This window comes from Solanum dulcamara, chromosome 1 (genome assembly GCF_947179165.1).
Source record: "Solanum dulcamara chromosome 1, daSolDulc1.2, whole genome shotgun sequence".
NCBI lineage: Eukaryota > Viridiplantae > Streptophyta > Magnoliopsida > Solanales > Solanaceae > Solanum > Solanum dulcamara.
In genome coordinates, this window is record NC_077237.1 from 57,664,373 (window position 1) to 57,677,362 (window position 12,990).

A 12,990-nucleotide genomic window follows, 5' to 3' on the forward strand; every position below is an offset into this window, starting at 1 on the left:
ACCAAATGACATAACTAAGAACTCATAATGGCTATACCTTGTTTGAAAATTCATCTTGGGAATATCATGCTCCCTCACCCTTAGTTGGTGATAGCCAAAACGGAGATCAATCTTAGCAAAGTAGCTTTCCCCATATAATTGGTCAAATAAATCATCTATCTACGAAATTGGGTATTTATTCTTGATGGTTACTTTGTTCAATTGCCATTAATCAATGCACATACGTAGTGAACCATCCTTCTTTCTAACAAACAAAATGAGAGAACCCCATGGGGATATACTTGGTCTAATAAAAGATTTGTCTAACAAGTCTTTCAATTGATCATTTAGCTCTTTTAATTCAATAAGAGTCATTCGATAAGGAGGAATAAAAATGGATTGAGTACCTGGAAGAAGGTCTATACCAAAGTCAATCTCCCTTTTGGGAGGAACACTGAGTAGATCATTGGGAAATACATCTGAAAATGCATTAACAATGGGGACCAACTCTAGAGTAGGGGCTTTGGAATTTGTTTCCCTAACCCTCACAAGATAGTAGATACAACCCTTAGAAACCATTTTGAAGCTTTAAGGCACTAAATGAATTAACCTTTTTTGGGGGGGAAACATACCTTGCCCCGAGGCTCCCATCCCTCGTGGCGGTTAGGGGTTGAGCCGCACACCCCCAAGCCTTATTACAAATAAAAAATAGAAAATTATAAGAAGGGGTACATAAACCTTACCTCCATTCTTAAGTTGGTTCATGAGTTAGCTAACCTACTAAGGTCGACTAACTCATCCCCGATACAAAATGGTACCTCTTAACTACAAGAAAAGAGAAGAACTTTATGCGAGGACACCTCTCCATTACAAACTATCTAGGAAAGAAGTAAACGAGGGAGACTCTCCCCTTTACAATTTATTCCTAATTACACGATCTTCAAAGGAGCTATAACTAACAAGTAGAGAGAGACAAAGTGAAGAATCAGCAACACGTCAAGTATGGGGAGCTCCTTAAGTAAAGAACATCTTCAAGATGACCATTGCGACTTTAAGGATCTAAAGTACAATGAGTCTTGTTTGATCTTTTTCATCTTTGTTCTTCTAAATCTTGCCATCCCTTATTTGTCCAACTCAACGTAACTTTGGTAATACATGTTTGTAGTAGAAGAACTCCAAGAGTAGCTCAAGTACTGTAGTTCTCGTAGGTGTTGCATATTACTGGATGCTCCTGTTGTTGGATGTTGCAGGCCTAGAGTATACAAATAGCTAAAGCTCTATTTCAGCTCTATAGGGTGTTGTAGGTTGTTATATCTATGGATGTAGTAGATCTGCATTGTACCTGAGTTTGCTCCTATTGTATTATTGCAGCCCCTATAGGGTCTAGCTGCAGCTCCAATTTCTGCCCCAATTCTGCAGCTCTTGGTAATCTTGAAAGGTTGTTGATGGTATTGGTCTGCTTATCCCATAGCTTTTTAATGGTCCCAGTTGTAGATAGTTGATGTAGTTGAGACTCTTGTTGAGTAGTTCATCATGCAAAATATAAGGAGTTCTATTGCAAGTTGTTGGAGATCAAACTGGAGCTTCTTGGACTCTATAGGTACTGGATGAATGATGCAACTCCAAAGCTATTATAGTACTTTGGTGTACCTACACAAAGGAAGAAAACAAGAAGGGAATTCTAATTTTTGGATCAAGTGTTGTAGGTCTGCAATGTACCTGCACAACAAAAACAAAGAAGAAACACCTACTCTACTCCTTACCTCTAGTAGTATGTTGGTTAGCCTAGAAAAGCAATAAACAAGGGAGACTCTCCCTTTTATAAAGGTACTAACTATGAAATCTTCAATGTAGATATAGTTATGAATTAGAGATATCCAAGTTGAAGAAGAAGTTAGAACATTCAAGATGCTATTCATAAGGGGAAGTCATGGTGGTTTCTTGATCCTTTTGAGTCTCCTTCTAAAGATTGCCATTTCTATTTTGTCTAACTCAAGATATGATCTTGTTTCTTTGGGAAGCTCTTCTTAGTAAAGTAGATTTGTGGAGTAGAACATTTGTGGTTGTGCTTGGACAAAGTATCAGCTGTAAAGTTGGCTTCTCTATATGTGTGGGTGAACTTGAAGACATGGAATTAGTGGTTGATGTTCTGCAGTTTTTGGATATGCTCTTTGACAGTCCATGGGGCTTTGCTAGCTGATTTAGCCATCTGATCAACAAGTCTGAGTCTACTTCTAGGATCACTCTTGTATATCCCAATGGAAGACACCAAGATAAGTTAAAGATGGCTGCAAGTATCTCTGATTTATTGTTTATGCCTTCTCCAAAAGGGACTGAGTAAGAAAAGATAAGGTCACCTTATGATTTTCTGAGAAGTCTTCCCCCTTCTATGTTTCCATGATTATGGAGTGCACTGCCATCAGTGTTCAACTTTACCATGTGAGTTGATGGTTTCCTCCAATAGACAATACTAACTTTGATCTCATTAGTATATTTGTCTACTAGAAGAACTAGTTCCTTCCAACTGGTTGGCTAATTGATATAAGGGTATGCAGTATTCAATAGGTTAGAGGTGTCTTTGAACACTGAATATTTCACTCTTTTAAGATTAGATTGCTTTCCACCATATTTGACAGCATATATATTCTTCCAAAGGTTCCAACATATGAAAATGGGGATTGCTTGTACAATGAGTTTGTGAGCCTCATTCTTGTGCTTTGAGGTCCACCACCTCATTAACAAGTTTCTAAGAGGTGTGTACTCATTATTTATTCCCAAAGAATTATCAAACACCATCCAAATACTCTTAGCAAAGGCTCCTGCAACAAAGATGTGGTCTATAGTATCTTGACCTAGTCTATAACAGCAGTAGCACTGTAAAGGAGTCTTTCCAAAGTTGGTTAATTTCTCATTGGTTGGTAGTTTCCCTCTAAGAGTTCTCCAAACCAAAAATGAACACTTGAAAGGTCTTAGATTGTGCCAAGTGCATGAATTAATTATAGTCTTGGTTCTTTTTTCTCTGATAAGGTCCCATGCAGTAGAATACCTAAACTCTCCACTTTTATTAAGCTTCCAGCATGGTTGGTCTTGTTTGAGAGGTTGGTGGTTGATGTGAGTTGCTAAGATGGTTGGTACAAGCTGAGAAGGGGCCTCTTTAGTGATCAGATTTGCATTCTATTGGCCATTGTTGATAAAAGCTTAAACTTGAGTGTTATTAAGTCTGCAACTGTTAGAAATAAAGTGTGCTAAAGGACCAACTCTCAGCCAGTTATCCCACCAAAAAAGACTAGAACCAGACTAAACATGCCACTGGGAATGGGGTTCAATGTTGCGCTTGTTGTTCATGAGGTGCTTCTAAGTCAAAGACTAACCTGTGTGCCATTTTTTGGTGATGAGATTGGCCCACTGGGAGTATTTTGCTTTAATAAATTCTCCCCACAAAGTGTTCTTAGTTCCAAGCACCCACCATTGTTTGTATTGAAAGGATTTGACTACAATAGAAATTTATCTTACCCTTATGCCCACCTCATCATAAGGAAAGCTGAGGTTCTTCCATGAGGACTAGTGATACTTCCTCTTATCATTTTTCCAACCCCATAAATAATTAGCAGTGATGCTTTGTATCTATTTAATGGTGGTTGAAGGAGGAGTACTAGCTGATAGAAGGTGAATTGGCATTGCTTGGATTACATGCTTGATAAGTATAGCTCTTCCTCTATATGTCAGGATTTTTGCATTCCATCCAGTGATTCTATTTACCACTTTTGCAATAAGATCAGAGCAATAAATAATTCTTTGCCTACCAATGTATATAGGACACCCCAAGTAAGTTATTGGACTATTGTTTTGGTTGAAACCTATAATTCTCTTGATTCTCAACACAGTAGACTTGAATGCATTGGAAGGAATCATGAAATGACTTTTGTGTCTGTTGATCAGTTGTCTAGACACCCTTTTATAAGTAGTTAAAGTCTCCATAATAAGGGTCAATGTTTGTTTTCTTCCAGATGTAAAGATGATGATATCATCAGCAAAACTTATATGGTTGATTTGAGGACCCTTTTTTGCCATAAAGAAACCATGGAATTGAGGATGACGGTTCAGCTTGTTCATAAGTATGGAAAGCACCTCAGCACTAAGAATAAGCATGGTAGGGGAAAGAGGATCACCTTGCTTGAGACCCCTTGTGGAATGAAAAAACCATGTCTTGAACCATTAACTATGACAGAATACCAGTTATCTGACATAATTTTCCAAGCCATGTCAATGAATTTTTCACCAAACCCCATTCTTCTCAGCACAAGACAAGTATAAGACCAAGAGACCCTGTCATAGGCTTTGTCCATGTCAAGTTTGATCACAACATTGCCTCATACATTTGGTTTTTTGATCTGGTGGATAATTTCCTGGGAAAGCATGATATTTTCTGAGATGCTTCTATTTTTGACAAAGCCTGACTAGTTAACGGATATGAGGTTAGGAAGAATGGGAGCAAGTCTAAGACAAAAGAGTTTGGAAATGATTTTATTGGTGAAGTTGCTGAGGTTTATGGGTCTGAACTCAGACATTTTGGTAGGATGGTTTACTTTTGGGAGTAAAACCAAACAAGAATGGGTAAAGTACTTAGGCATGGCTTGTCTAAAAAAGAAATAAATGACAACTCTAAGTATATCCTCTTTGATGATATCCCAGCACACCTGAAAGAACTTGCCATTCATCCTATCTAGACCAGCCGTTGAATTGGGATTCATAGCAAATACAACAGTTCTCAGTTCTTCCATAGTAGGCATAGCTTGCAGATCCTCATTATGTATGTCAGTGACCATTGTAGGGATACACTGAAGGGCCTGTTGTTGAATATAGTTCTCCTCCCTAGTAAACATTTGTTTAAAATGCTCACAAGCAGCTTCAGCTATATCAGCATCACCCTGCACCCATGTGCCTTCTTTATTTTAGATCCTGTGAATGTAGATCTTTCTTCTTCTACCTCTAATCAAAGTATGGAAATAGCTAGAGTTCCTGTCACCTTCTTTGAACCAATGTAACTAAGTCTTATATTTGAGAATAGCTTCCTCTATTTTTAGGTACATAATGTATTTAGCATTAATTGCATGTAGCTTGGACCTGTTCTCATTAGAGTTCATAGTAATCAGGTTCTCTTCAGCTTGTCTAGCCTCATCTTCATACTATTTGACTCTAGCATAGATGTCTCCAAATTGAGTTCTGGACCAACTACTAAGAGTAGCAGCAAGTCTCTTCATTTTTTGGTGAAAGGTCCACATTGGATTACCTTCTATAGGTCTACTCTAGCAATTGTCAACAGTGTCTATAAAAGAAGGTTGATCTGGCTAGTAGTTGAGGAACTTAAAATACTCTATAGGATTGTGGTACTGATTAACCATTTCCAAGAGCAAAGGACAGTGATTTGAACTCACAAAAGGAAGATGAGTGATGCTAGTATGGGGCATGGTTTCTAGCCAATTGTCATTAACCACTCCCCTAACCAATCTCTTCCAAATCCTGAACATAATACCCCTCAGGTTAGACCATGTGTATTTCTGGCTAGTGAAGCCTAGATCTTGTAAACCACAAGCTTCAATAATGCTGATGAAATCAAGACTCATTCTCATATTGTAGATTGTACCCCCAAGCTTTTCTTCAGGATCAGTTATCACATTGAAGTCACCTGGTGTGCACCAAGAAAGGGAAGAAATGAATTGAACTTTGAACACGGAATTACTACTCTTCCATTCTAGGACTAGCTCACTAGGAAATTGGAACTTAATCACTCGGGTTCTACAACCAATAGAAGCATAACATGCATATAGCGAATCAATACCAAGGATAACATCAAAATCGGCCATCTCAAGCTCAACTAGATCACATAGAGTAACTTTATGGAAAACCAAAATTGGACAACTTTTATATATGTTTTTAGCCATAACCGACTCACATACAAGATTATAAATGGAAAAAGGTTCTAATAATATTTTGGGGCTAACATTAAATATCATGGCCACATAGGGTGTAACAGAAGACAAATTTACACCCGGATCAAGTAAGGCATAAACATCATAGTGAAAGACCTGTAACATTCCAGTAACAACATTGGGAGTTTCCTCCACCTCTTGCCTACCATGAAGAGCATAAAACCGATTGTTGCATTAACCACCCATTGGTTGCACTTGAGCAACTTGGCCTCCATTAACAACTTGGCCTTGAGGACGGCCATCTTTGACCTTATACTCCTTAGCATGATGACCCATCTTACCACATTAATAACATACATTCAAACCCTCTAGACATTTACCCTTGTAGTTCTTGCCACACTTCTTGCATGCGGGGGTAACTTGGCCAATAGGAGCACCTCCTTGAGGATTATGGTTGGGCACCCTGTCCTTGTCAAACATTAGAGTAGTAGCATTTGAAGAACCTTGTTTGGAATACCTTTGGCAAAAATGAGGATGCCCACCACTTTTGGACCTATCATGAGAGGAATCACCACCATTGGTCCGTTCCTTCTTGGACTCTCTAGTTTTCTCCTTTAGCTTCTCAATCTTTATTTGCTCCGCATAGGTTATAAGTCTAGAGTTTTTACCTCATAAATAAACATATCCATCTTACACTCCTTAGAGACCACATCTGATATACCCGACACAAACTTGCTCATACAAACTCTTGGGTCAACAACCATAAAGGGAGAATATTTAGATAATTAGGTGAACTTAAGGGAATACTCCCTCACACTCATGCCACCTTGCTTAAGGTTGATGAATTCTTATACCTTGGATTCCCTTAACTCCGATGGAAAAAAGCAATCAAGAAACACTCTTTTGAACTCATCCCAAGTCATGACATCCACCTCTCTAGGTCTCTCGCTTTTCTATTGATCAAACCAAATACGAGAAACACCCTTAGATTGATACATAGACAACTCCACTCTCTCAACTGGGATATCCCCTAGAATCTCACACTATCTTGTAAATTTTATCAACAAATTCTTGTGGATCCTCCTCCACCTTAGAACCCCCAAACTCTGAAGGATTCATCCTCATAAAATCAAGAATACTTGTCACTGTCGTACCCATATTTGGGTTCACGGGAGAAACTACCTAACCATTAACTTGATTTGTAACAACCTGAGTAAGTACTTCAAAGGCCACTCGAAACTCGGTATTAGAGACTTGGTCATTAAAGGGATCATTCGGAGCTTGTTGCTCTTCTTCAACCACGTTCCTTTTAGCGGGGTATCTTCATGGAGGCATTTTCTTAAAATCACAAAGAACAAGTGTTAGAGGAAAAGACTTAGATTTTACTCTACCACACGATATAGATTATGAAAGAAGTGAGATTTTCCTAAGATGTTTCATAGCCTCCTATTCATAGATGTGGTGTTCTTCACACCAATGAACAAGACTCTACTTAACACGGCATGTTAGACTCCCTAGAACACTCCTAAACATTTTTCTCTGATACCAAATTTGTCATGACCCAAACTAGGGATAAGCAAAGAAACGGTGATCGGGATTACGAGAGATCCCAACCAAGCCATCTTAGCATACATCACATAAGTAAGGTAAAGAAACATGATAACGATAAGCAGAAGTAATAACTAAACGTGTAAGTCTAAAGGGATAGAAATACTGAATAATGTCCAAAATGGACTACATCAAATGCGTCTAATCATGCCTCTATTCTAGACTTTGATAAGGGCTTAAGAAAATATCCTAGATCACCTAAATCATGAAAGAAAGTCAAATTAGTAATCAAAAAGAAAAGGCATGTCCCCAATAATATGAGGACTCACCAACTTCTTAGAGAACTAAACAACTCTATCCAAAAATAGGATGATCAACGCCCGCCCCTATAGTATGAGATAATGTACGCAAAATATGTGTTAGTACATAGAAGGAACTAAGTTTGTGAGATATGCATGAACAAGTAAAATAGAGTGAGCAATATGACATAGGATGCATGGCCAACATAATGAACGTGAGAAAAACTTAGAAGCATTTGAAAACATATCAAAACTTATTATCACTGCATCATCAAAACTTCATCGTAAATCTCATATCTTTGACATTCAACTTGTGTGAGATAATACCTTCAAACAACATCATAGGACCATGCGATCTATAAAACAGAATCTGATGTAACTCCCACTTCGAGAAGAGATAGGCTACTTTTCCAAGGTAGACTCTGTAAGAAACAATTTTAACTTTGTGTGCTATATGTGGTTCCACTAGCTAGGCCATGAAGGAACCCTACGCAAGCAGTGTAGTTTAAGACTTTAGGTTGCTACTAGGATTCCCTTGGGTAACTAACTGCGTTACCAAACCAAAAACTACCTAGAAGTCCTCTCAGTGCTTAGTCAATATCCAATGGAGACTAATAAAATATAATCTTAATATAATAGGGAAATATAGTAACTGCCTATTAATCCATATTTGAAAAATATATTAGGAGTATCTCATCTAATTTAGTTATTTATAAGAATCCATAACTTCGGTGAGAATTTTCCTTATCACCATCTTGAAAACATAATTATGTGAGAATTGGACTTATCACACTATAATAGAATCTTTGATCTTAACTTTGATCATCATCATAAATTTCTCTTTAAAAATCATAATCTCAACTTTTACTTATAGAAACTTTCATTGAAAATCATTCAACTTATGATCAACTCATGAAATCATCTTTAACTCATAATCATAGATTGAAACTAGCTTTATGAATAGGCATTCATAATTTAACTTAAAATCATGATAAGGACAATTCTCACCGAAGTTATGGATTCCTAAGAATCAATAAAGTTAATGAGCTACTCCTAATATATTTTATAAAGATGGATTGATAGGTAGTTACTATCATTCACTATGATGTTTATGATCGTGTTTTTATGAGTTTCCATTGGAATATTGACTAAGAACCGAGAGGACTTCTAGATGGGGTTTGGTTGGGTAACGCAGTTAGTTACCCAAGGGTATCCTAGTAGAAACTTAAAGTTCCAAACTATGTTGTCCACGTTCATTTCCTTTATAGCCTAGCTAGTGGATCCATATATAGCACACAAAGTTAAAATTGTTTCTCACGGAGTCTACCTTGGAAAAGTAGCCTGTCTCTTCTCAAAGTGGGAGTTACATCAGATTCCATTTTATAGCTCGCATGGTCTTAAGATGTCATTTGAAGGTATTATCTCACACAAGTTGAATGTCAAGGATATGAGATTTATGATGAAGTTTTGATGATGCAGTGACAATAAGTTTTGATATGTTTTCAAATGCTTTTAAGTTTTTCTCACATATTATGTTAGTCATGCATCCTATCTCATATAAATTACATGATTTTAATTTGAATTATGAATGCCTATTCATAAAGCTATTTTCAAGCTATGATTATGAGTTAAAGATAATTTTATGATTTGATCATGAGTTGAATGATTTTCAATGAAAGTTTCTATAAGTAAAAGTTATGATTTTTAAAGAGAAATTTATGAAGATGATCAAAGATAAGATCAAAGATTCTATTATAGTGTGATAAGTCCAATTCTCACATAAATATATTTTCAAGATGGTGATAAGGACAATTTCACCAAAGTTATAGATTCTTATGAATAACTAAATTAGATGAGCTACTCCTAATATGTTTTTCAAAGATGGATTGATAGGAAGTTACTATCTTTCCCTATTATATTAAGGTCATATTTTATGAGTCTCTATTGGATATTAACTAAGCATCGAGAGGACTTCTAGGTGGGGTTCGGTCTAGTAATGTAGTTAGTTACCCAAGGGAATCCTAGTAGCAACCTAAAGTTCTAAACTACGCTGCCCGCATAGGTTTCCTTCATGGCCTAGCTAGTTAAACCACATAAAGCACAGTTGAGTTGAGTTGATTTACTTAATGGAGTCTTCCTTGGCAATGTAGCTCTTTCCTATCTCGATGTAAGAGTCATCAGATTCCATGTAATAGCTTGCATGGTATTAGTTGTTGGTTAAAGGTCTTATCCCACACAAGTTGAAGTTAAGTTATGAGATGTCAAGTTATGAGTTTATAATAAAGTTTTATGATATGCAATGACCATGAGTTTCCTATATTATTAAATGCCTTTAAGTTTACTCATGTTTATTATGATTGGTCGTGCATCTTATGGCATATTGATTATGTTCTTTTACTTGTTCATGCATATCTCACATACTTAGTACATTCAAACATACTATCGCATATTTTGCCTATGTTTTCTCATAATGTAGGGACGGAAGACACTCACGACCATCCTATTTATGGCTAGAGATTGCCCTAGGTTCTCAAGGAATTGGTGATTCCTCATTCTATCTAGGACATGACTTTTATTTATGTTGTGATTGATTTGAATTTTTTCTATTGTTAGGATGAGATAGGAGCTTTTCCTAAGACCTTATCAAAGATTAGACTAGAGGCATGTTTAGACGGCTTAAGATGTAGTCCGGTTTGGACATTTACTGAGTTGTTTTCCCTTAGTCTCATTCCATTATGATGATTAATTCCTCTTGTATTTATCATTTTCTTTACCTTATGTATGTGATGTATGCTAATATGTATTATGGTTGGGGTTCATCATATTCTGATCGTCGTGTTGTGACTTGGCCCTAGTTTGGATCATGACACACTTGGTCAGAGCACAAGGTTTAGAAGATTTCTAGGGAGTCTAACATGCCACATTTAGTATAGTCTTATTCATTGGTGTGAAGAGCGCCACATCCATAAATAGGGGCTACAAAACATCTTAGGAAAAGTCTCACTTCTTTCATGAACTATGTCGTGTGGTAGGGTGGTTAAGTCTTTTCCCTCTAACGCTTGTTCTTTGCAATTTTCAGAATATGCCTCCACGAAGATACCCCGCTAGAAGAAATGTGGTTGAATAAGAGCAACAAGCTCTGAATAACCCTTTGAATGATCAAGTTACAAATGTCATGTTTTGAGCGGCCTTCCAAGTACTTTCTTAAGCCATTATGGCACAAGTCAATAATGAGGTGGTGGCTCCCATAATCCCAAATGTGGGTACGGTGGCAACAAGAGTTCGTGACTTCATGAGGATGAATCCTTCAGATTTTTGGGGTTCCAAAGTTGATAAGGACACACAAGAGTTTATTGATAGCATCCATAAAATTATTGAGATCATGGGGATTAGCCTAGTTGAGAGGGTGGAGTTGGCTACGTACCAATTGAGGGGTGTTACTCAAATTTGGTTTGCTCAACTCAAGGGGTGTTTCTTGATCTTTTTTTCCTATTAGAGTTGAGAGAGACCAAGGTGCAACAGTTCATCAACCTTAAGCAAAGTGATATGAGTGTGAGGAAGTATGCCCTCAAGTTTACTCAATTATCAAAATATGCTCTATTCATGGTTGCCGACTCAAGAGCTCGTATGAGCAAGTTCATATCTGGTGTTTTAGATATGGTCACGACGAAGTGTAAAATGGCTATGTTGATTCAGGGGATGGATATATCTAGGCTCATGACCTATGCAGAGAAAATAGAGAGTGAGAAGTTAAAGGTAAAGAATAGGGAGTCCAAGAAGCCAAGGACCGATGATAGTGAGTTCTCTCATGGTATATCCGGAAGTGGTGGATGTCCTTTTTTTCTCCAAAAGTACTCTAGACAAGGGCCTTCTAATGTCACTACTCCAAGATTTGACAAGTATAGCGTGCCCAAACCTAAGTTTCAAGGAGGTTCTCCTATTATCCAAGTTACTCCCGTAAGCAAGAAGTATGGTAGGGACCATAAGGGTGAATGTCTAGTGCTGCATCCAAATGCTGACGCAAGTGCACGCGGTCTCAAAAGTAATATAGTGACCCTTTTTAAGAGCCGGATATTGAACCCACAAGGAAATGCAATTAGGCGTATTCAGTTTTTTGATAAATCAAATTATTCATATGTGTTTCAAAGAGTTGAGTTCATTAATATCTAGAAAATAATTATATCAAAAATAATGTGAGAACTTGATTTAATGGTATTGGGTAAAATTTATCAATTTAAAGAAGAGACCTTGGGTTGTAGAATTTATAGATTTCCAGTTTATATCCTTTAGTATAGTCTCCAATGGGTTTTCGATTACTGATTTACAAGGTTCATTTTACAATTATAGTCTTCCAACCTCTAATTATCTACTCTTATTGACAGCTTAACTACATCGTTAAGCAGGGATAAGCATGAACCAACAAAAATGCATTATTAGTATCATCCTCTTTAGTAACCAAACATGGTGTATAGATATGTGAACATCCATTCCATACATAAATCATCCTAGGCTATTCTAGGATGAACATTCTCCTTATATTCTAGTGTTCTATCCCCTTTCTGTCTTCTGAGTTTCGGGTGGACAACGAATTTTTCTAATGGTGACAAGAATTAAAATAATAAAAGCAAGAATATAAGAGTAATCATATGTAAAAACCCATTTTCAACCAAAGCAAGCAAGATTTAAACCTTCATCATATGGCTACAACCCAAGAACAAGGGGATTTAGTCACTCATAGTTTGTGACATACTTACATGAATCATTTTTAACATAAAGCTTGAATTTAAAATGAAAAGAAAGGAGAAAATATCACTTAAGTTAGGGTTTACTTTGTCCTCTCCGGCTCTCCTCCGACAATCTAAAGTGCTCCTCAATAAAATATGTAAAGATTCTATTTATAGCACCAAAAAATATGGAATTAAAGAAAACACACTGAAGTCTTCGACGTGGACTTGCTTCATTTAAGTACAAAATTTTATTTCTTGCGTCGGCTGAAAATTTCTCTTATAAAGAGCCAGGTCCGCGATGCGGACCTAGAGCGAACCTTACTATCTCGACGAATAATTTCTAAGTATGAATTTGTTCTATGCGGACCTGGCACGCACTACACTGGTTCGCGAAATAAATTTCAAAACTTGGTATTAAATCTCATGGTCAAAATGCGCAATGCGGGCTTACTTTGTTGAAGTGTATTTTCTTCATCTTTTGTTTCCAACTTCTCCTTTGATATCCAC